Below are 25,573 nucleotides of genomic sequence, written 5' to 3'. Positions count from 1 at the left end.
AGCTTGCCCTCTTTCACATTACCAGCAGTATAAAAAACCTCAGCAAACCAATACGCCCAACTCTATAATACACTGAGTGACCCTGCGCATACCTTGCAACCTCTGCCCCAGTCAATGTGTTCTGCTCAACCAGATCTTTGACTGATACATGCTGCAATCCTCTGCATTCAATCTCCACTGGATGCCCTTTGACATGAATACCCCATACTGTTCTACGTCTGCTGGCAACTATACGCTACAGATCCTCTCAGCACTGTTACACCTGATTTATACGTAGTTGCTCGCTGTCGCGTGCCAAAATTAGACGATTTATAAGCTCACGATGCGTCGTACTGCGATGCGTTGTGAACTTACAGACCGCTATTTTAACTACAGTTAGTATAAATCAAGCGTGAGTTATGGGGGATGAGGACACTCAGCATCCAATTAAATAATATATTATGCAAATGAATCCACCACTTATTTAATGAATAGTTATGCAACGATGGGGGCTGTGAGGCTTTTATTGATAAGTCCGGTCATGATCCTTTTTTTTAATTATTGTCACAGGATGTATTATTGTCACTAAACTAATCACACATGCTAACACACACTTAAGCACATTATGTTACTCAACATTTCAAAATACATTTCATTTATTTGTTATAATTGGTTATATGGACCTTTCAATCCACTAGCCTGCGGTATTGCTTGTGGTCACGTGACTGACAGGAACACCTTTTACACTCAAATGTATGAGATATCGACTTCACTGACACAGGATATAGCATTATGCATTGTACATTATCATGTTGGCCTTACAATTTATGATGAGCAGTCGGTTGTGGGCTTATACAATGCATTTCCTCCAGGTTTAGCTCTCGGAGAGAAATAAATAATTGACTGGAGAGAGAGACGGGGGAGGGGAGAGAGAGAGAGAGAGAGAGAGAGAGAGAGAGAGAGAGAGAGAGAGAGATGGTCAAGGAAAGATGAGGATGTAAGGGGGTGGAAATAATACAGTACTGTGGGTTCAGAAAGCAATCAAGAAAACATTCATATATAGACTAAAGGTGAATACAATAATACTGAGAGGAAAATGAGAAGATATGTTGGGAGAATTAGTTTGAAATTACGAATGGCTGTTTGGTCCATTCTAGAGGTGTAGCCTACTGACTGATATGATAATAGTGGTTGACTTACTTTATGAAATGAAATATTTCAAAAAGTATAAAACATTATGTGAAACGAGTTAGTGGAGGTGCTACACATTAGCCTACTGGCAGTGTGCACGAGATTATACAGTAGCTCCGGACGCTCAGCCAGAAGACAGACACACAGACCGAACCTCTTATAGACACCTTGTTCATTCTCAATTTGGAAAAATCTACATTAATACTGATACTACTCTCACTTTCTGCTCACATGAGGGTTCTTCACTCCTGCCTCTCAATGCTTCATTTGAATAACGTTTTGATCTATATAATGTATATCTCTCCTATTCATACAGTATAATCTTCACTTTCCTTTGTCACCTCTCCCCTCCATTTCTCTTCTACCCTTTTCACTCCATTATTCTGCCTTTCTACTCTTGCTTCCCCAAGCTAATATACCCTCTCTAACACGTACACTTTCATACAGATGAACACACACACACACACACACACACACACACACACACACACACACACACACACACACACACACACACACACACACACACACACACACACACACACACACACACACACACACACACACACACACACACACACACAACACTCAGTTCCACCAGCTTGTCAGCGTATGACTGATTGATTACTACCCAGAAGGCTTGGCTGTGTGATGTCAGGAACAGGACAGGTACCCCAGACCACAGGGGGCGCATGGAAGATTGATTCTCTCTCTCTCTCTCTCTCTCTCGCTTTCTCTCTCTCTCTCTCTCTCTCTCTCTCTCTCTCTCTCTCTCTCCCTCTCCTCTTTTCTTATTCTCTCTGCTTTTCTTTCTCACCCCCCACATTTCTCTCAAAAACTCACACTCACATGTACACACACACCCACGCACTCACGCACGCACACACACGCATGCACGCACACACACACACACACACACACACACACACACACACACACACACACACACACACACACACACACACACACACACACACACACACACACACACACACACACACACACATGCACATACATATTATATATATTGACCACTGTGAATAGCATTAATAAGAGGTCTTATTTTTTCCTTTGGAGGAAAAGCAGTGTGTATTATTGACGACAATACTGTTACCATACATACCTACATACATACTGTATTACATAGCATACCTATCCTTGCTGATTGAATAGACAAAACACAGGTTTTTAAATATAGGTAAGGGAAGTTGATCTGTATAGCACATTTCAACAACATGACAATTCAGTGTTTTACACAAAACTTTAAACATTATAGTCTAAAGGTCTTTTTTCTACTTGAGGCCGGGGTGGCCGGGGACTACCGGATCTACCGGACCGGTTAGCTGCTTAGCTTAGTGCCTATATTATCGATATATTGTTATTGACTATTATAAATATTGTTATTTTTTATAAATATCCACAGGTTGACAAACTAGACATATCTAATGTTCTGGACATTTTATTTTGTATTGTGTAGGTATCCATAGGCTGAAATACCAGAAATACCGCTCTGCACGTTTGTTTTCAAACATTCTGATATGGTCTATAACCGGTTCTTAGTGTTCATAGCACTGAACTGCTCTTTCTATGATAAAAAAAAACCCCACTTCATACTGATGTTGTATTCCAAAGTGAAGTACCTGCAGTCAGGCTACACAGACTGTGCTGCTAATGGTATAAATTAGGTTTTAAATGGAAAGTGTTGGGCTATGTTAGTGATCAAATCAATTTATCAAGATTAAGTGAAAACAATTAAGGCCATTGTGAAAATTATTGTCAGATGATATTGATAGAGAGCCGTTTGGGAAGGTTTCTGAACAAATTGAATCTATCTCACATTATTGATTTGATTCCCAATTTAAAGTGGAAGTCAATAATGCATTTCAGTGGAATACCCAAACACAGTAAGGCCATCTAGCTATTACTAGATACTTTTAGATTACTTGGCTTTAAATAAAAACCCAATTATACTTTTCAGCATTATGTCATAGTCGTCCATGATTGTACATTCCAAAATTATACAGAAGCCTGTTTTGTGAAAAATTGATACAGTAATTATAAGAGATTCATTCAACGATTAAACCTAAATGTAATAATTTGTTTGTCTGATTACTGGATCTTGTAAACAGGTCACAACAGTAAGTTCATGCTTTTCCAATCCTTCACCTTCAAGTGGTTACCAATGGTTACAGGCAGCAGTGTTGGAAGAAAATGAACTATACAAACATTCTGCACAAGGCCTCTTTTGGCTTTTTGTAATCATTTTATATTCTATGTTGTCTTTGTCCCTAAGTCTGGTTGGTGGCACAGTATTGGTAGGAACCCAGCCAAATAGGTCAACCCTAACCTTATGTCCACACTCTTGTGCCAAATGAGTAAATGTGGCCTAGGTCAGTAGTCCTCTACTACATAGTGCTGGACAACAGCCAATTCCCAAATGGAGTGGAGAGTTCATTGCTTTTAAGAAGCAGCTCTTTAAAATCCTCCTTAAATTAACACTGATGATTTTACTGTATACTGTGTCTCTCTCTGCCACTCTGCTTGCCTGTCTGTCTTTCACGGACTTGCTTTCTCTCTACATCTGTCTGTCTTTTTTGTCTTTCTCTCTGTTCATCAGCTCTGCGTGAGGCCCTAATGGTCTGATGTGGGATCTGCCCTTTACTACACCTGCCAGCTGTATCACAGCACTGGCAATAATAATAACTGATCTGGGACCTGGCCTTATCCACCCCCTGCCAGGTGTTCCTTGGCACTTGGAACTTAATGATCTAACCAGGGATGTGGCCCTTTGGCACCTTGACCAGGTGTCTGTTCTAATTCGAGCCCTTTGTGCTGCCTGCAGCAGTAGAGGTAGAAGCCACACACATTCCATAAGACGTTTAAAATAAAATATCTCAGTTTGTGTTTTCTATCAGTTAAGAATGGCAATATTGGTTTGGGTTACCATGGGGATTAAGTTCAACATGTTAAAATTGATTCATGTGGATCTCAGGATCCGCGATCTACATGGGAACGGCGTGGCTCCAACGTGGATCAGTTCAATTCAATTTCAAGGTGCTTTATTGGCATGAGTAAACATAGGTTTACATTGCCAAAGGAAATGTGAAATAAACAATCAAAACTAAGAAAAGTGTGTACAATTAAAAGGGAATAAAGAAATGTGTAAACAGAGTTGTGTCACATTGCAACTTAGAAGAACTAGCTTACGAAACCATGAAAATTGTGCTTCATGTGGCCATGATCATGTTTCTATGACGTATGACTCGAAATTTGATTTCAGCGTGAAACGAGATTTACTTCCATTATGAAAATACATTTCAAAAAGTATAAAACCTACAGTATGTGGAAAAAAAGATTAGGGCGAGGTACTTCATTAGCTTACTGGCAGTGTTCACAAGAAAATTGCCACTGATTCGTCCAGTGGTTTGTGAGATTAGCTCCGGACAATCAGACACTAGCCTCTGTACCCAGGCTTTTATTTTCGTCTCAAAACTCAGACACAGACAGACAGACAGACAGACACACCAACCCTCTTCTAGACACCTAGTTTCCTGCAGAGCATTTTATTTGTGGTTGGAAAACGTACGTCACAGCTACAGTACATGGCAATCGATCGATTCCCACAAAGACGATTTCGAATTTCAAAGTCAAATCATTTTTGTAACAAAGGTGAACGTAAAAGTGAAAGTACAGCCACATCGACATCTCAGAGCTTGCAGTTATTTTGTATTACAACAATACAACATGTACCTACTGTAATAGCTACAGTGAGCAGAGAGCTCAGCACGTCGCAGCCAATCACAGCAGTGCGGGGGTGCGGTTTTAAGCTCAACTGGCTTGGGAGTCACCTCTGGAACTGTATTTTCAGCAAACTGATGTCCTTGTGTGGGAGGTGCAGAGTCATCAACAAACAAATCACCCTCAAAGCACCTCAAACAGACAGCAGATGATTCAAAATGATCTTTGGAGGAAACAACAAATGCAGTTTATACATCTGGCACTGGTCCAATGAGAAGTGTTTCTCAGTCTGGCGATGAGTCAAACAGAAATAATTGATGTATTGTAGTTGACCAGTCAGTGAACATTTATGAAAGAGAGACCTAGAAATGGATAATATGCCTTCAATATTCTCTGTGTGTCATGATGCACAACAGTTTTGTTGGATACAAACATTTAACCGTTGCCTCATGTTAGCAGTGTAGAATGTAATAGAAAAATACATATTTGTTCCAGCTTGAGGGAAAGTGAAACAGACAAGCAGACAAGATTTTGGAGATCAGGGTGCGCCTCTGCTAACGAAAGTGACAAAAATAGCAACCACAGACAAGGTTGCTGTTGAATTATCAGTTCAAATCGTGGTCCTGATTGATACCATAATTGCAGGGCACAGCCGATTTGCAAATGACACATCTTTCCTTCCAAATCGGTGCACACGAGTCCCCAGAACACCAAGCAAATGCTGGTGAGGGAAAACTCATCACTGCTTCTGCCCCAAAATAGGGCCCTTTGTCAAGTCAACACTGCATCATTGAATGTGCATATTTGGTGTATTGAGACAAGCTGAGCATGATAAAGGAGCCGGTGGGCGTGAAATATGTATTTCTGAGATTTTTGGAAGTTGACCTAGGTATGAGGAGGTGGAAAGCAGGGAGTGTTTAATGGAAGAGAGAAATAAAAGGGGGAAGAGAGGAAAGAAGCAGGAGGAAGAAAGAGGTGAAGGGAAAAGAGTATATTCATATTTTATAAAATTATTATGTAATTATAATCAATGATCAGTAATCAGGATACAATTGTATTTTATAAAATAAATGTATCATTTTATAATGATACATTTTATACTTTCTCTTTGAACATCTCGCTTTGCTTGCTTTTTTTCTCCTAGCACACACCTCTCTCTCTCTCTCTCTTTGTATGTTATTCTCTCATCCACTGTTTAGCCATATTTGCACAAATATCTCTGCCCAGTCCTCACTAGTCAGCTAAATGGCCAAATGAGATTGTGTCTTCCATCATGGCCGACAGACAGTGCTGCTGGGGTGTTTGTCTGCATGCCCCACAGACCCCCTGTGGAGCAAACTCAGAATGGAGTAAATCCCCAGACTTGTCTCTTTGAAATAGATTATACTGTGCACACACAGTATATAAATACTGCATCTTCCCATGGCTTTGGACCCCATACTGCGCTCTGTCCCAAATTCATTTAATCTCCAAGTCTCCTCCGTAAAGTTTGATAAAGCAATTTACATTTGACTTATCTGCATTTCCTGTATGGTTGAATAGATACTGTAGATATGATGATTTTGCCTTCATCTAGTACAGCGGTTTTCAAACTCATTCATTATTAAAAATAATAAAGCATTTAAATTCAAATGGGATTATAGATGGAAATGTATGCTTTTATTTTAAGATATTCTTTATATCCACTTTGAAATTGCACTATAAGCTTGGGTTGTTTGGGGTTTGGGGTCGCCAAATAATTTCCCCAATAAAATGGGGTTGTGGTATAAAAAAGTTTGAAAACCCCTGATCTAGTAGACTGGACTAGGAGTCTGATCTACAGTGAGCGAGCTACTTGCTGTATGATTAAAATTTAGACATTCTTCTGGTCAGCCACATTGGAAAAATAAGCAACCAAGCAATCGTCTAGTTTCTCTACTGATATACTAATACTGTATACAACCACTCAACAGTCAATTTTGCAACTACGTTACGGTACTTTAAGAAAGTGATTTCTGTTCATGATATGGAAAAATGAATGAATACATTAATTTAGTAACAACAAAATGCTTACACCACCAGGCAGGTTGGCTTCCTCCAGCGTCAAACCTTAAAAGCATGAAGGGGGACAAAGCTTCAAAACTGTCCTCTATCTGTACCTCCAACATACCCCATTCTTTTGATTTGGTACAATGACTTGAGATTCTAGTAAATAGAGCCTTGGCAGATGCAAAGGGAGTTTAGAAAGAGAACATTGGCATGATTGTAGCCCGCACAATCCTCTTCCTATTCTCTAGTGACACATTTTACAGCATGTCGGCAAAAAAAAGAAAATAAGTCACTTTGATGTATACCCATTGTACTGTATCTTGTGTTGTGTATAATGCATGACAAAAGAAAGCGTGAAAAAGGATGGGCAGAGTATTTTCTATGCCTCCCACTGTTGCCACACAAACCATACACAAAGTCTCACAAGCAAATACACTTCAAGTGAAACTAGCGTTCCCTGAACATATTGTATGGGACGTCTCAATTGGCCATTATGTGAACAACCAGAGGGAACGGGGATGGAAGAAGTCTTGAGGTGTTGTCCCAGAGGGCTGATGAAGAAGCATGTGAGGACGTCCTCCTTCTGGTAGGAAAACACCACATTGCTTCATGTTTTTAATCCATTAAGACCGGGAACGCATCTGTGTCATTTTAAGATTTCTTTGGCTAATCAAAATAAGCAGATATACAAGCTTTTTTTTTTTTTAATAGCAGACCTACAAGCTCAAAGCGCGGCACTCTGTGCCGTGCTATGAGATTTGAGTTAAAAAAGTTTTTTTCAAAAAAATATATGTATTCAGGGAAAGGATTTTTCAAAAATAGCAGATCTACAAGCTCGTATCGTGGCACTCGTGCCGTGCTATGAGCTTATAGATATGCTATTTTTGATTAGCCAAAGTATAAAATTATGGGTATAGCTAAAAATCTAAAATGATACAGATGCGTTCCCGGATTGAATGGGTTAATTGGAGTAAGTTAATGGTCCGTGAAGGCTTGTGTTAGACACTAAGACAAGCTGTTCAACTCAAGAAGGTGTGCATGCACATGTGTGTATTTCTGTCTCATTGAAAAAAAAAAGTCTGCTTTCAGTGTGTCTCCTTGGCAAAGTACTTCACTTCCAACCCCCTGGGGGGAATGACATTAGCTTGTTCGTTTAAAACTTTCTCAGCACAGGTTTTTTAGGATAATAATGCAACTTTGTCAGTAGGTTGCATGTCGTTCCTGTCGGGCAGAAACCTCTTATCTCCATATTTAAACTTTTTGAGTTTTTTTGTAAATTAAAGCATGTTACGGTTAAGGAGTGAAGAGAGAAGAGAAGAGAAAATAAGTGTGCCATAATTGAGGTGCATGCATGCCATGTGCATGTGTGTACATTCGGAAAGAGCTGGTGTGAAGTGCATAAGGTGGCTTTCATCTCTACCGGCCGCCAGACGAGTTGACAGAGCAGTAGAAAGCTGTCAAATAAAAATAGAAGCGAACACACCAGAAGCGTGCACGCTCACGCACGCACGCATGGCACGCACAAACGGCACGCATGCACACATTCCAATGAGACGGCATGGAATGCATCATTCGTTGTCATTTTCAACCTCAGTCAATAAACTGTTGAAAGTTCCTCCAAATCAAATGACGGTGTGATTAACATTTGATCAATGATTTACTCTGTCGAAAAGCTTTGATGAAAGATGCAAGCCTTTTTGCACTTTTCCTCTTCAGAAATTGGGAATTTTCAGACATTTTCCATTTTTTTTGTTACAAATAAAATGATTGCACTTTGGACTAGCATCAAAACAAATAATAAATCAAACAGACATTGACAACAAAAGAACAACCTTTAAACATTACAGACCTCATTAGACAATGATAGTCACTGTTAATGTGGTGAGGAGGACGAGAGTGATGGCAATATGATGATAATGATGACGATGATGATGATGATGATGATTATGATAATAGGAGGGGTGATAAAGTTGGGAGCAGACTTGATATGATCGTGCATATTCAGCTGTCCTGGAAGACTGCCTGCTTTTGTACAGCTTTTCTGCCAACTTCTTAATATTTAAAGTTCATCTTTAATTTCAGGGGGCCCTTGTAGTGGTGCATTATTCAGAGAGAGAGAGAGAGAGAGAGAGAGAGAGAGAGAGAGAGAGAGAGAGAGAGAGAGAGAGAGAGAGAGAGAGAGAGAGAGAGAGAGAGAGAGAGAGAGAGAGAGAGAGAGAGAGAGAGAGAGAGGGGTGCTTTATAAAGACAGATACAGTAGATAAGTTTAGGTATGTGCACTTCTGAAGGCATTTGAGGGAGGGAGGGAGAGAACGTGTATAGTACTGTTGGAAGTGAGAGAAAATACGAAAAGCATTAAGAAGAACTAGAGAAGAAAATAGAAAGAGTGGGCAACAGAGAGGGCATGGAGTGCAGGAAAAAGACCTGATATTTATTCAATCCCATCGCTATTTGTGTGTTCTCACAACAATCTATCCATACAACACAGTTACCCTGCATGACACTATTTCCTCTCCTTGCCTCTCCTGTTTAGTTCTCTTTCACCCTATTTCTATTAGGTGCTCTTTTATTTTACTCTCTTCTGTCTTGCAGCTGTGCTTAACACCTACTATGAGACTTTTCATAGCAACAATAGGTCTCAAACAGGCAGGGTTACAGCCCCACTTTCTTTGATATGTTTGTTCCTACTGAGGCATTTATGATACTTATACCTTCACTCACCAGGCCATCCTTCTGTTTCTATAACCTTGGCTTGGGCCAAGTCTTTCAGGAGTGCATAGTATCTCTTAACTCCTTGCCTGTTTGTGTGGATGCATGCATTACTTCCTCATTTTTGTATGCCTTTTATGTGTGCGTGCGTGCGTGCGTGCATGCGTAAATGGTAATGGTAAATGGTTTATTTATATAGCGCTTTACATAGATTGTGCATTACATTCACCCATTCACACACACATTCATACAACGATGGTAGAGGAAACCATGCAAGGCACCAACCTGCTCATCGGGAGCAATTAGGGGTTCAGCGTCTTGCTCAAGGACACTTCGACACTAACTCTGGGGGAGCCTGGGATCGAACTAGGAACCTTGCGGTTTCCAGTTCACTCTACCCGGCCACTCTACCCCTGAGCCACTGCCGCCCCCAAGAAGTGGGTGGGTGCGTGCATGCGTTAGACTGCCGTTCATTGACTGCAGTTCAGACTACACCATAGTCCCCACCAGGTTGGCTGCTGAACTGTCTATCATGGGGACGAGAAGGGCTATCTGCAGAAGGTGGCAGACCTGTTGCTGTGCTGCCAGCACAATAGCCACACAATAGCCACTTCTTGAACATCAGCAAGACCAATGAGATGGTTCTGGATTTGTATATGAAATGGCAGTGAACCTACACCCCTCCTTATGATCAATGGGACACCATTGGAGAGGGTATTCAGTTTTACCCTCGCGTAGCCAGACTATATCACTGCGTGGATATGAGTCTGGTGCTTCTATGAGGAAGATTTTTTTCCAAGGGGGCGGGATCAAAACAATGGCTCTGGATGCAATTGGTTAGACCTACAACCAACTACCAATCACAGTCTCCCATATTTGAATACTGGGCCCTGATTGGTCACCCCAGACTTCTGGAGCAGGAGCACAACGGAGCGGTGCCATACCCAAATCGCCGAGTGCATTTTTTTTTTTGCACTGGCAGATTTGTCTGGTCCCAGGCTAATTCAGTTTTACATAGTACTGTACCTCGGCATATGTACATCACTGAGGACTTGTCATGGACAATGCTCACAGACACTGTAAGTGCGTGTTCCACCTCAGACAGATAAGGAAATTCATCCTGAAATCCTTCTCCTCTATACTCCATAAAGCAATCTGATGGGGGCTATCGCCGTTTGGTATGGAAATAGTTCCTGTTGGAACCAACGAGCCCTGCAGAGGGTGCTGCGGTCAGCCGAGCGCACCATGGGGACTTCACCTCCCTCCCTGCCGGGACTCAAACTCTTTGGAGTTGCTTGAGCAAAGCTACAAGCATTATGAAGTATTCCAGCAATGGACTGTTAGTGCTACTGTGATTTTTTTGTTGTTGACAATCTCTTTGCACGTTTGCACATTTACATTTTGGATTGTATCTAGCTCAGAATGATCATAGTTCACCACACAATATTGACTGCTATTTGCATGTACAGTACACAGTATATACATTTGGACATCCTTCTGCTGCATGAATATATATTCTTTATGTCTTCAATTTATTCATCCATTCTGTGTATTCTATATTCTTTATATTTTCTTTTTTGGCTGCAATATTCCTCAGTAAGCCAGGGAAAGTGTAATATAAAATTGTACATTATATGTGTGTGTGTGTGTGTGTGTGTGTGTGTGTGTGTGTGTGTGTGTGTGTGTGTGTGTGTGTGTGTGTGTGTGTGTGTGTGTGTGTGTGTGTGTGTGTGTGTGTGTGTGTGTGTGTGTGTGTGTGTGTGTGTGTGCGCTTGTCTCTGCACAATGTGTGCGCCCCTGTGTGTCGTCGGTATGTATATGTGACAGTTTTACAGCCTGGTAAAGGGTGGCAGTGTACAACCAGTAAATTGGGCCATTTTTGCAGCCAAGGGATCTCCTTTTATCAGTAGGTGTTGTGGGATATGTTAAACTTGGACATTGAAGTGCACATAGCTGAGAGAGCTCTCTTTATTTGAAGGTGAAGTGGAATGTAGCCCTATAAAGTAGTAGTGCTATTTATTCCTGGTCAAAGTCAGGATATAAGCTCTTCAAAATCACACTTCCATCAGTGGTTTTTAATGACTGACCTGTGGCCTGCTGGGGTGTTGTGGTCTTGTGGAGTGGGGCTTAAGTGTGCGTGGGGAGACTGCTCCAACGGTGCAGTAAAAAAAGAAAAAAAAAGAAATAAAATTGAACCAAAACCCATTGACATTAATTGGACTACATTTCAGCAGAAAGTAGTCCCACACCACTATGCTTTTGGACTCTCTCACCAACACACTGTATTTGGTATCTCTTGACCCATATAAGGGTACATTTTTACACATTTAAACTAACAATGAGGATTCAACTGTGTTCAAGCTACATTTATGATGATCATGATTCATGTGTATGGTTTGTGCTTTTTAGCGGTGCCAACCGCTCTATATCTGACTTTGTCTGTGTGTCCGTGTGTATGTCCGGGTGTGTGTCTGTCCGGGTGTGTGTCCCATAAACAAATATTGATGACAACATCAATACGGGGCTCATCAAAGGCACCGCTTCCTTCACACAGGGTGTGATTTTTGGGGCGGTGTAGCCGCCCCCTATAAGTGAGTTTTGGACACCGACCCAAAAAATTGTGTACCCCCTAACCCTTCCATTGTTAATGCAAATCGATACTTTTTTCATATCAGCCAATCACATTACAGCTAGTGTCATCACCACTAACTGTAATGTGATTGGCTGACTTTGCAAATTCAGGACTGTGATTGGCTAACGAAACACATGACACATGTGCAGCCCTATGAATAGCAGTATGGACTTTAAAAAAAGTCTTTTATCCTTTTTTTAAAGTGAGTCATGTTGTGATGACCACACACCGCCCACTTCACACTGGGTGTGATTTTTTAAATGTTAATTTGTTTTGGAAGATGACTCGCATAGCCAGTTTAACATCTTAAACCCGACTTTGATGACCGGGGTCCCACCCTCAGTGGTCTGTACTTGGCAAGTTGGCCCCCTTCTTTTTTCCCCTCTCCACCAAATCTTTTTGCTGAAAATAGCTACAAGCCCACAACACATCGCATTGTGAAGCGTGGTGTGCATATAGATTGTGACATGGCCAGAAAAGAGATGCTAGGGTTCATGTGTTTTATACGCCAACTTGTTCACAAATGTGATGAACAGGGGTCAAGTGATTTGGTTCCTGTAAAATGCACATTATAACTACTGTATAAGATCATAACATAATGAATTATAACCATAGTAGAAAGAGCAAATTACAAATTCTGGTCAGTAGTTTAGGAAACAGTCCATTAGTCCAGCCTGTTATTACGGAGCTATTTCACACAGTCAAGTGATTGCTGTCTATTCCCCATGGGCCTCAGTGTAGAACACTGCATTTTTGAATGATCAACTGAGTCGTGGAAGTTGTGCTGTAGGCTTTATGTGATGATTGGCAGTTTCTTTACAGCACACAGACACAGGGACGCATGCAACACACACACACACACACCCACACGCACACGCGCACGCACACACACACACACACACACACACACACACACACACACACACACACACACACACACACACACACACACACACACACACACACACACACACACACACACACACACACACACACACACACCGCTTTAAATAACCCATAGACTGTCCTTGCCCTCGGCTGTCTGTTGCTGTGACAGTGTCACGCTTGGAGGTGCTGAAATCTTGTCCTGGGTGCTGGCGCTTCCCTGGGGTGATACACACAGAGACCTACAGTATGCACACATGCACATATGCACACATGCCTACGCATTCACACACACACACACACACACACACACACACACACACACACACACACACACACACACACACATACACGCACGCACACACACACACACACACACACACACACACACACACACACACACACACACACGCACACGCACACACAGTCACACACAGTCAATTCACAAAAGGGGAGCGTGAACTTGACCCTAAGGGAGTGACAAGAGGACAGAGAATCAAAGGGCACTGGGTAACTGTCCTATAGGTGACAACTATCCTCTCTGACAGCCATGTTCTGCTGCCTCTTAGTCAACATGACAACTCATGACAACATTAAAATAACTTCTGCCAAATGGCTGATACAACGGTCTGTTTCTGTACAAATAGTCGCAACCAATGCTAAATGGATTGAAACTACAGCACCTGCAGTAAAATCCAGTGACTTAATTTAACAGGACCATGTTTACACAACACTGATGATACGTCCCAGTTGCATCCATGTGATGTTTTTCGTTATTAGTAATTCTATTTATAGTGGCTCATAGGAATAGACTATGTGACAACCAGGAATAGTTTGGTGACCACAGGAGAGACTGGTGACAGCCGGAATGTAGACGGCATCCCGGGAGCAGTATGGGTTAGCGCCCCAGGCTGTGTCTTCCGTGAGGAAGAAGCCCAACAAACCCGCGGTGAGGCCTTTAGGAGGGCCATTCAATCAATCCGCAAGTGGAGCCTGCAGTACCACCACGGCCCAAGGAACCATCTCGCCAGAAGGAAATGTTTGGATCGGGGCGGTGCAGCGGATCTGGCGCAGCGCTCAGGTCCTGGACCTGGTGAGACGAAGGAGGAGCCCGGCCAGGAGACAACCCACAGAGCCTAGTCCCTCCACGTGCCAGAGCCTCCCCGAGTCCCGGCAGAGTACTTCCGGAGAAGCGGACTGAGTGGTCCTGTCTTGCCCTATAGGACTGACCGTGGGTAGCTACTGGGACGTAAGTCGGGGCTTGATCAACCCTGGCTGGGTCACCTGGGCGAGGGTGTATGTTGTATGTTGCGAGACCCGAAACACCCTATGACCCCAGGCTACAACACTGATGATACGTCCCAGTTGCATCCATGTGATGTTTTTCGTTATAACAATGAAACAGCCTGTTGAATAGCCAGACAAACTAGAGCCGAAGTTGAATGCGTTGAAGTCAATGAGAGCCAAGTGGACAAAATTGTTTTAATGAATCCGACCATTTTCACATAATTCAGTTCAGGAAATTAAAATAAGACATACTGTACCTGTATCACACATTGTTTTCTTAATGTGCACACTGTATCATTTTATTGAGGTATAAAGAACAGAAGCGATCGTTTCTGCCTGGGCAGTATGGGCTTTCATCGCGAGAATTGTTTGACAGGCTGTGACTGTGTTTAAATGGACCCTAATATTCCACTTATATTCAGAATGACAGCTCAATCAGAATAAAAATGGCTCTTGTAAACATGGCAATAGAGCGCCGAAGTCTGACATCCCTGCCGCTAGAGGGCGCTATCCCCCTGGGTCACGGCGTTATTTTTTTGTATTGGAAATCCCACAGAATCTTAGATCATGTCATAAGAACTGTGTTCCAAAAATAAACAAACCACCCTGGCAATTGTACTCATATGTTTATGAAGCATCAACTGACAGTGAAAAAGTACAAATTCATCCAAAGAGTAAGATTGTTTTTTTTCTTTCTCCAAACACAGACGTTATCAAAGTAACTCAATATCATAAACGACACATACCGAGTCACATACTTGACAAAAAAATCGCAAAGATGGTTTGTATATTTTTGGAACAGATTTCTTATATGACACAATCTAAGATTTGCCTATGGGATTTCCAATACAAGAAATTAAGCTGTGTAGTGGGAGTGACGTCAGGACTTCGGCACTCTATAGACCAATTATTTGTTTACTAACATTGAGCCTGGACGCACAGGTGATTGTTTCACGCAATCAATTCCCAACCTGTTTCGGGGTGCACTGGTTTCAGCACACCCCAACCCCCTCTTGTGTGTGTTGGCTAGTGAGACGCGTCCTAACGAGACCTGATATAATGGGTTTCGTTGCGCGCATACTGGCTGCACGCAGCCAGTATGACGTCGTCTGTTAAGGGGTCTATAGGAAGGGAATTTTCCAATCCGGTCTGATTGGAAGGAGTTTTCATTGTGGTTTTAAAGGGGTCAACAGTATATATTCAGATCAACAGTAAAATATCAGCATGTACACCCAATACCATTTATTAACCATTTACCATATTGCATATATAACCATTTACTGCAATATTAACCATTTACAGCAATGATATTGCATTCAGATTTGGCGGTGTGACTCTGCTCATGTGATATTACAGATAACTGCGCAAGCAGGACAACAGATCTGAAATCACAAACCCCCGGAGCAGCATAAAATACAGTTTTACATAAACATATGAACTAAATGCCACAGGGAGGAGGCCGGGGAGGTGGAGGGAATTTAAAAACCACAGCTGTACAACCAGCTGAAACAGCTAAGCACATAGAATGAACATTGAACAGAGGCTGGTTAAATGAACCGCCTGAGATGCACTATGGGTATGAGGGCGTGTGTGAGTTAGGTTGTAGCGAATGAGAATGAGGTTGAAGATACTGATTGTAGGAGTAAGTATGAATTAGCTCGTTAACGAATGAATGGGGGGGGCTGGGGAAGAGTGAACGTAGCATAAACTTCCTGCCTTCCGTATCTACATGAACTATCGCTAAGCTGAATTTATTCCGATTGTTTCTCTCTGGTTGGTTGGTCGCCGGTTGGACAATTGACGGAAAAAAAATAAGATAAAAAAACTGATTTTGTTAAATGGATCTCACATCCGGAACTACTTGCTCTTACAAATGAATTTGGACATCAGAACATGGACATTTGTGGACAAAGGAAAAAGGAAAAGTTTAAAAACCCTAATTTGATTTGCTGTTGTCCTACAGGCATTCAGGCATTCATTATGCATTACCTTTGATTTACGCTTTCTCCCAAATGCATCTGTATAGCCTGAATCCTCACTAACTTAAAAGCCCCTTTCAATGACATCACCACCTCTTTCAAATGTCAACGCTGGTCTGAAAAGTGATGTGTAATTATCTCCAGCTGTCACATCCTCATTCCATATGAGTCTCAGGTGTGTAGCAGGGGAATTAGCATGGAGATGCAAGACTGTGGCTGTGCCATTTAGCACAAAATAAGAGAAAAACTCAAATTTGCCTTGGAAAGCAATTATATGCTGCTTTGAATAATGGCACAATACTGCTTATCTCACCAAAGTGGGTTGGGGGAGAGTGGTTCTATCGTCACCATTTTATTTTGACCGCATACCCACTTTATCATTACAAATGACAGGTGAAGGATAAAAGGCACCTGTGTCTTTTTTCTATTTGTTCTCTCAAATTGTTATCGCCTTTCTCGTCCTTGAAGATGCACAAGGGTTGACAAGTGCAAAACACTGCCCACACACACACGCACGCACGCACGCACACACACACGCACACACACACAAATAGCCAGCCAATTTCCAACCCACATCCATGTATATTTTTACCATATTTTTCCTGGCAAAACAAACAGTCAACGGTGTAAAATGCCCCAGGGGGCCCCAGTAGCATTCAGGTGTCCTATTTGTATGAATTGAAAGTTGAAAGTGCTGGTACAGATATTGCCCCATCCTGTGTGCTTGTGTCCAAATGTGTATAAATAGGTCAGGTGTTGCAGACCTCAGCAGTTCGGAGTGACTTGTTAAATCTCTACATTGCATAGAGAAATAGTGGGACCACAGGGAGAAGGTCAAAGCAATTTATATTTGACATGTAAAACAGAGAGTTTTTTCCCACCATCTGGCATGTGTGCATGCGCGCCATATACATACATGCATTGCAATAAGGTGGGACACGCGCCCAAATACCAAAAGTAGGACATACATTATATAGGACATACAGTACATATAGGCTACATGCGTATGCACATACATTCATTCATGTAGTCATGCCTTTCCATAAACATAGCACATAAAAACATGCATGCATGCACACACACACACACACACACACACACACACACACACACACACACACACACACACACACACACACACACACACACACACACACACACACGCACACACATTCCTATTGGCGATAAATCTATTCGTATTCCCACGAACAGTAAGATGTTAATGGGAAAAGACAGCTTCCCTCAGGCACCAATCAATCTGCGTATCCACAGGTTCTAAGACAGGCTTTATGTGTGATAGGAAATTGTGTGTGTGTGTGTGCATGAGTTTGCGTGCGTGCGTGCAAGCGAGCGCGTGTGGGTGCGTGGGAGGGCGATGATAAGCATGATTTAGGCTTCGTCCACACGTACACGGGTATTTTCATAAACGTAGCTTTTTATATGCGTTTTGGGGGGTTCGTCCACACGCAAACGCGTTTTTGCTCCATGTAAACGCATCTTTTGGAAAACTCCTGCCACAGTGTAGATTTTTAAAAACTCCGGCTATGTGTTCCCGTGTGGACACGGTAAACGGAGTTTTTGCATGGGTCGTTTAACGTTTAGCCGTTGTCGTGTGGACAGAGAGATTTTTTTAAACAGGGCCGTGTAGACGCGGAGGTTTTCAAAAACGAAAACGAAATATCTGCGTTTATGAAAATACCCGTGTACGTGTGGACGAAGCCTTATATTTTGTTGGGAGCCGGTGTCGTGCACTGAAAATACCAGATCTACAAGCTCACAACGCATCGCACCTTGCCACATTGTGAGCTTGTAGATCTTCTATTTTCAGTGCACGACACAGCACGCAACCAAGCATTAGTGTGAAGGCAGCTCAAGCTTGTGAGCAGCCACAGTGGAGCAGTTGCTAATCATATTGATTGAGCCATCAAACAGAAGAGGGAACATGCTGAAAGGCATGAGCAAGGTCTCTCTGTCTGCCTCTCTCTCCCATGCCCCTCCCCCAACACACACACACACACACACACACACACACACACACACACACACACACACACACACACACACACACACACACACACACACACTCACTCACTCACTCACACACACACACACACACACACACACACACACACACACACACACACACACACACACACACACACACACACACACACACACACACACACACACTCACACTCACACTCACACTCACACTCACTCACTCTAGTATTACAACACCGTCATCAAAATCTTAGAATTATAATTTTATTAAATTACATTGTTTCCATTTTGTGCCATTTTTAACCCTAACCCCAATACGATACGATAAGGCTGGGAACGAGATTAATCGTATTCGAAGACATTTGCGTTTATATAGGGACCACCATGGCGGTCTAGCCAAAGATGTTTCCAAGGAATGTGAAATGTGCACACCTTAATTGTTGTGTGTACTGAGAGAGAGAGAGAGAGAGAGAGAGAGAGAGAGAGAGAGAGAGAGAGAGAGAGAGAGAGAGAGAGAGAGAGAGAGAGAGAGAGAGAGAGAGAGAGAGAGAGAGAGAGAGAGAGAGAGAGAGAGAGAGAGAGAGAGAGAGAGAGAGAGAGAGAGAGAGAGAGAGAGAGAGAGAGAGAGAGAGAGAGAGAGAGAGAGACAGAGACAGAGACAGAGACAGAGACAGAGAGAGAGAGAGAAGAGAGAAGAGAGACCATGGCCTAGCACTGTGTATTTCTGTAGGCATTTGAGAAGAAGAGATGACAGCGATATGGGTCTTGCAAGTTGTTCTAGTGGATGAAATCATCAGATTATGTCAGTATCTATTACCCAGCTGCCTCTGAGCTAGAATCATGAAATGACAAGAGCAAGAATATAGGGGAGGGGTATGAGGTGAGGGAAAGGCAATAGGAATACAGGTGGGAAATACAGATAGAAGATAAGGAAGAAGGCTGTGCAAAACTTGAAAATGGATCACATTCAGAAAGCTGCCTGAAAAAAAAAACACATTTTGATGTAAGCCCAATAATTTATAAACATTTTACACTCAAGGTGGCTGCTTCTGTTTGGAACAGCCTGTTCAACCTGATAGATGTCTTCAAAATCTCACAAACCCGTATTATATAACTTATCATATGTCTGTTTCACTTTGAAATGAGTCCCTCAAGGTGGAACAAAATAAGTTGTAGTACATTTTGTAGGCATTTTAACTCACTTGGCAATGGTTAAAGACTTTTATCCAGCAAAACTGTTGTGTGTCATGATGACTCATGACAGGACTCACTAAAAACCTGGTGTTTGACCCGGATGGGCATAGTTTAGCAGATGTAATATTATTACACACTTCTGAATGCCAGGAGGCCAGACTGGAGATAGGCTCCTGACCTATAGACGAATCCACAGACGCGCTGCCTGTAGGCAGCCATAGCTGCGGTGTCAACGCTCCGCACCGCGACACCGCAGCAATGGCCGCCTACAGGCAGCTACAGGCAGCGCGGCTGTGGATTCGTCTATACTAGGCAACTGAGATAAGCCTAGGGCCAATATCACTCCCAGACATTCCATCGCGGGCCGGGCCTCCCCGCGAACATGCACGCGCGCGGCATGTGCGTGCACAATTTTTCGGGTCTAATTCGGGTCTAACTCGGTCTAATTCGGGTCTAATTTGGGTCTAATTCGGTTCTGTTTGACCAATATAAATCAACATTTTCCTTCTTCATTTTCCTCTAATCTAGCTATAAAATGTTATAAATCCTTTAAAATGCATCGTGTTTATGAGTGCATGATTTCAAAAGTGGGTTCAGGTTCTATGAAATAAGTATTTATAATTATTTTAACATTAATTTTTAATACTTTTTTTATAACACTTTTCAGTAAATCATTCATACTGTATCTTTCTGTATTTCGATATAATAGATATCGGTCTGATACTGTATAAAAATAAAATCCCTCACCCCCAAAAAAAATCAAAAAATATTTTTCTAAAAAAAAAAAAAAATTTTTTTTTTTTTTTCAAAATTATCTCACGGGCCAGATATTATTTCTGGGGGGGCAATTTCGGCCCGCGGGCCGCCTGTTGCCGACCCCTGAGTCTATAGGGACACATGGCTTCCATGACTACATGGTTCCCAAAGCCTATACTTACTTACTTACTTACAGTATTGAATTTACATCTGTTACTTACACGGAGGAACAAGGAAGGAACGAGGTTGGAAGCACAACAAACAACATGCACACATGCCAGGCCTCCTTGAGAGGATGGAGGGATGAAAAGGGAAAAGGATGAAAGGGCCACGGAGTTTCAGAAGGAGCTGAGACTTCAAACAATGACTTAAGCATGCAGTACAGTTATTTGTATGCCTTTTTTCTCCCAATTTAGTCATTATGCCTATTAACCCCCATCTATCCTACTGGCTCCCTATGGGAACCTCACTGGCATGGCCGCATGGGCCAGAAGATAGTGCCTCTGTCCTGCTTCTCCAGTTCAACACCCCCTGGTGACAGGCAGCTGCAACAGCCCGTAAGAATTGCCAGTGCAGCGACAAAGATAGGGTTCCCCACCCAGCTTCACTCCCCCCACGCGGCAAATTGTGGTCGGATAGATGCTTGGCCAAGCCAGATATATAACGCTGGACACTGTGGAGTCAAACCCCTTGACTCCACAGTGGTGGACAGCTACTTTACCCCCATGTGCCACCTGAGTGCCCAAGCGATGAATGTTGCAATATGAAATGAGATATAGAGACTGTGCGTGCGTGCGAAAATGTTCGTCGACTACCTTTTTTCACTGACGAAAACTAAATAAAAACTAAGCTGTGATCTAAAATATTATGATATTTAGTCCACTAAAGCTAGTCTAAAACATTTCAGATGACTTAAATATGACTAAAACTAAATACAATTTTATTCAAAAGACTATGACTAAAACTAAATCAAAATGTGTGGTCAAAATCAACACTGAAGTGAAACAGAGTGAGTGAAAGAGGCAGGGTTGATCTCAGTCAAGCCAACATTCCACTCACTTTCTCCAGACAGATATAGTAGTCACCTCTCTCTTCCATTCCTCCCACGTCAACTGCTCCTACTTTCCCTTCATCCTTCATCCACTCATTCTATCTTTGTTCGGTCCACCTGTCTACCTTCCGGACCACATTCCACGCCTCTTATATGCATCCTTCCACACCACCCTCCATCCATTGTTCTATTTATTCCTCCCACCATTCATCCTTCTGTTCATCCCTCCTTCCATGCATCCTCTCAGCCCCCCTTCCCTCCCCCTGTGGAAGTGATTTGACTCCTCTCTTCCTGTCTTAATCTCTCGTTCTCACCTTCTGTCCTTCTCTCTCTCTCTCTCTCTCTCTCTCTCTGCCCCTCCCTCACAGCTCCCAGTCGTCTCTTCCCATCCCTTGCTTCCTCCCCCCTGCCATGCCATCCCACTCTCTCTCCCCACGTATGTGTTCACTCTTCCCTGCATGGCTCCCATCAGGTTCCATCCTCTTGTCCTCCCATAACTGCGCTCCCTACCAACCTTCCCTTTCCCTTCCTCTCCTGTGTTTCTCCACCCATCAGCCCATCCCTGCCTCCCTCCCTCTGTGCAACAGATCTCTCTCTGCGTGTCTTGGTACACCTGAGAGCGCAGTGCCATCTGCTCAACACGTCTCCACCTCTTTCACACTTATATCACTTCTTCTTCCTGTTTACTTTCTCACCAACGCTTGTTATGTATCACAGTATGGCGAGCCTCTGCTGAATACTCTCCCAATCTTCAAATTCATTATTAGGATAGTGATAAGACACACATGGTCACAAGGATTAGAAATGTGTAACCTGTACAATTTTATTTACGATGTGGCACATAGTGGCGAGTCATCTAGTAGTGTGTTTGTGGGCCGATCAGCACCAAATGTCTTGTGCGTGCTGCCAGTAGGCCAAGGAAGTAAATCCCTGAATATTTTTATGTTATCAATATGTCTGTGTGAATTAGTTTCACATTTTCTGAATTTGTAATCTCAGATCCACCGCCTATCCATTATTCCACACTGACGTAATCAATATATTAATAATAATATCTGGAATTTATACCTGTCTTTTTGTCCTCCACAGTTTTGATTTACCTGCATCACACACACGCACACGCACACGCACGCACACACACACACACACACACACACACACACACACACACACACACACACACACACACACACACACACACACACACACACACACACACACACACACACACACACACACACACTGTGAGTGTGTCGATGTAACACCTGAATGAAGCACGCCCCATGAGTCATCACTGGCTCCAGAGGAGGTCAAGATATTCTTTCCTCTGAAAGTGCTAATAGCAACAACGAAGACCAACATTATTGTAGAGTTTAACCTTGTTTGGCTGATTTGATAAGAGCATTATCTGAGTGAGTCAGATACACAGCGTGCAGGTAGGTATTCATGAGTCACTTGCTGACGATGGATGGTGAACATTATAATGGGAAATAAAGAAAAGGAAGATTACAATAAAAACTTGACGTCATGGGCTGCTTTGTGTTGTGCATGTCATACTACTGTCATGAAAAACAAGCACGCTTGACAGCAGGCGTGTGCAGTAAAAGTGCCTGTATCCGTTAAGTCAGGAAAGTAACTGAACAAACATGGCAGTGGGTGTAAAACAATTCTTCTACACAATATCAGATTCATTCTTTCGTTCTTCCTTTCTTTCTTTCTTTCTTTCTTTCTTTCTTTCTTTCTTTCTTTCTTTCTTTCTTTCTTTCTTTCTCTAGACATGTGCGATGGCTAACTGTGCTCTGATGTCATACTCTCCCCTGTTGAGGCAGAGCTGTAATATGTTTCCTGTGAAAGAGATTACCGTCTGCATAAGAACATTCAGTTCAGGTAAACCTGCTGGGTTCGTGGTGCTAACCACTGAGAGAGAGAGAGAGAGAGAGAGTGTATGTGTATGTGTATGTGTGCGTAGGTGCTGCGTGCATGTTTGCATATGGGCGGGCGTGCACTGAGAGATAGTTTGGCACCCAGATGGTCACTGCTAAGTCAGAAACACCAACACACCAACCATGATGTGCAAGGTTAACAGAAGGACTATGGAAACATTATGTGTGTGTGTGTGTGTGTGTGTGTGTGTGTGTGTGTGTGTGTGTGTGTGTGTGTGTGTGTGTGTGTGTGTGTGTGTGTGTGTGTGTGTGTGTGTGTGTGTGTGTGTGTGTGTGTGTGCGTGCTTGTTGCAGATTAATGAGAGAGGTATCTGGTCATTGGAGCAAAAATGTAAGAGCATGGTGGAAGGACAAAGATAGGAGAAGAATGCAGAGAAGTGAAGCGGATGGAAGGATGAGTGACATGGAAGGAGACAGAGGAGAAAGAAAAATGGAGGGAAGATACTATAAGAGGTTAAAGGACCAATACATGTCACTATTCACAGCTTCATACATTAAAATAGAGTAGACCATTTGTCTTTTCATTCGTAGATTCATGTTCGTGTTCATTTACATTTTCTTTTCTCCATTTTCTCAAATTCTACCAAACTGAATAATCGAGTCAATGTTTGCTAAACATCATTGCAAGCTTACGAAGTGTTTGTAAATAATTAAATCTTTTCTCCAAGGATATTACTACTACTTTGGCTAGACTTTTCAAGCCAGTCCACGCTTTAAGATGCAAAATGCAACAACAACTTTGACACATTAAATTTCACTGTCAGTGGATTACGTATCTCAAGCAAATTTCAAGTATCTGCGAGTTGATATTTACGGTATACCATCGTAAAATGTATGGAATCCAATGACTTGCTCAAAATTCTATCAAACACTAGTATTGTAGCAGTATATTGTGCACAGTAAAATTCCCAGTGTTCATTTCTCCATTTGTAACTCAGAGAGTACACAGAGAGTGTACTCTCTCATAGTTAAATTAACCCTGAGGATTCTACTGTTGTGTCCTAGCCAACAACAGGGCTACACATGGCAGACCAGTGTGGTCCTTGAAGACGCTAGTTGTCAATGTAAGGTCTGGGGACCCCAGGGGTCCTTGAGGGTGTTCTAGGGTAGCTTGTAGCTCACCCATCTTCCTGTCCACATCTCACCCCCTTCCCTACTGGGATAAAAGTTGACAGATCGGTTAGGTATCGTTTTAGGACCTGCACTATTGATCTCCCACCCAAAGGTCAAGGTCACTGCACAATGTCAAAGTTTAGTCCTATGCTTTGCGGCGTCTTTTCCCGTGTGACTGAAGCCCCGTTCAGATACAAGAGCCATATTTGATTTTGGTGTCATGGGTGAACGTAAGCCACATTTTCAGTATCGGCAATCTTGTTTCGGCATTCATGCCTGCTTGGGACCTACAACATTGCAGGTTTGATTGATTGATGTACTTTATTCAGTAAGACATGAGAACAACAGTACATGGAAGTACAAATTCACAATACAAGGTCTACTAAACTGGAAGACTCATAAAAGCACTGAGCTTGTTTCAAATGAGTTCCCCATGCACACAAATCATGATGACATATAAGAGACAGACAGATATACACAACTACTATAGAATGTCATACAATCAGTTTACAGGTTACTGGTATGAAGAGTGAGAAATATGTACAAAAGGAGAAGGAGAGAGGGGGGGGGGGTAGGGGGGTAGGTTAGGTTAGGACTTAGACAGGGGCCATTTTCCAATTGCAGCCTCCTGAAGGTGTATCTTTAGGGCTGTTTTGAAAGAGAGTAGGGTTTTACACTCCTTTACTCCTTTTGGTAGGGCGTTCCACATTTTTGATGAATAGCATGAGAACGAGTTACTTCCCTTTGTTGAGCCAAAAAAGGGTTGGACAAGGTTTGTGGAGCTGCCTCTGGTATTGTGATCGTGGACATCATTAACATTTTGGAAGTATTTTGACAAATACAGGGGGATCCCAATGTTGTGATATATCTTGAAGACCAGGCCCATAGCAAGTTGCTGTACTCTGTCCGCAACCCTAAGCCATCCAATCCTATCAAAATGATCAGGGGTTAGATGGATTTTGTAGTTGAGGCCAAGAAGTAGCCTTACAAGTTTGTTTTGGGATGTTTGGAGCCTTGTTTTTAAGGCCTTGGTGGTGTTGTGATACCATGAAGTACATGCATAATCGTAATGACCTTGTATGAGGGC

This window comes from Gymnoscopelus microlampas (assembly GCF_963454915.1).
Source record: "Gymnoscopelus microlampas genome assembly, chromosome: 4".
NCBI lineage: Eukaryota > Metazoa > Chordata > Actinopteri > Myctophiformes > Myctophidae > Gymnoscopelus > Gymnoscopelus microlampas.
The sequence above is the reverse complement of the archived record's forward strand: the minus strand, read 5'-3'. Positions refer to the sequence as shown.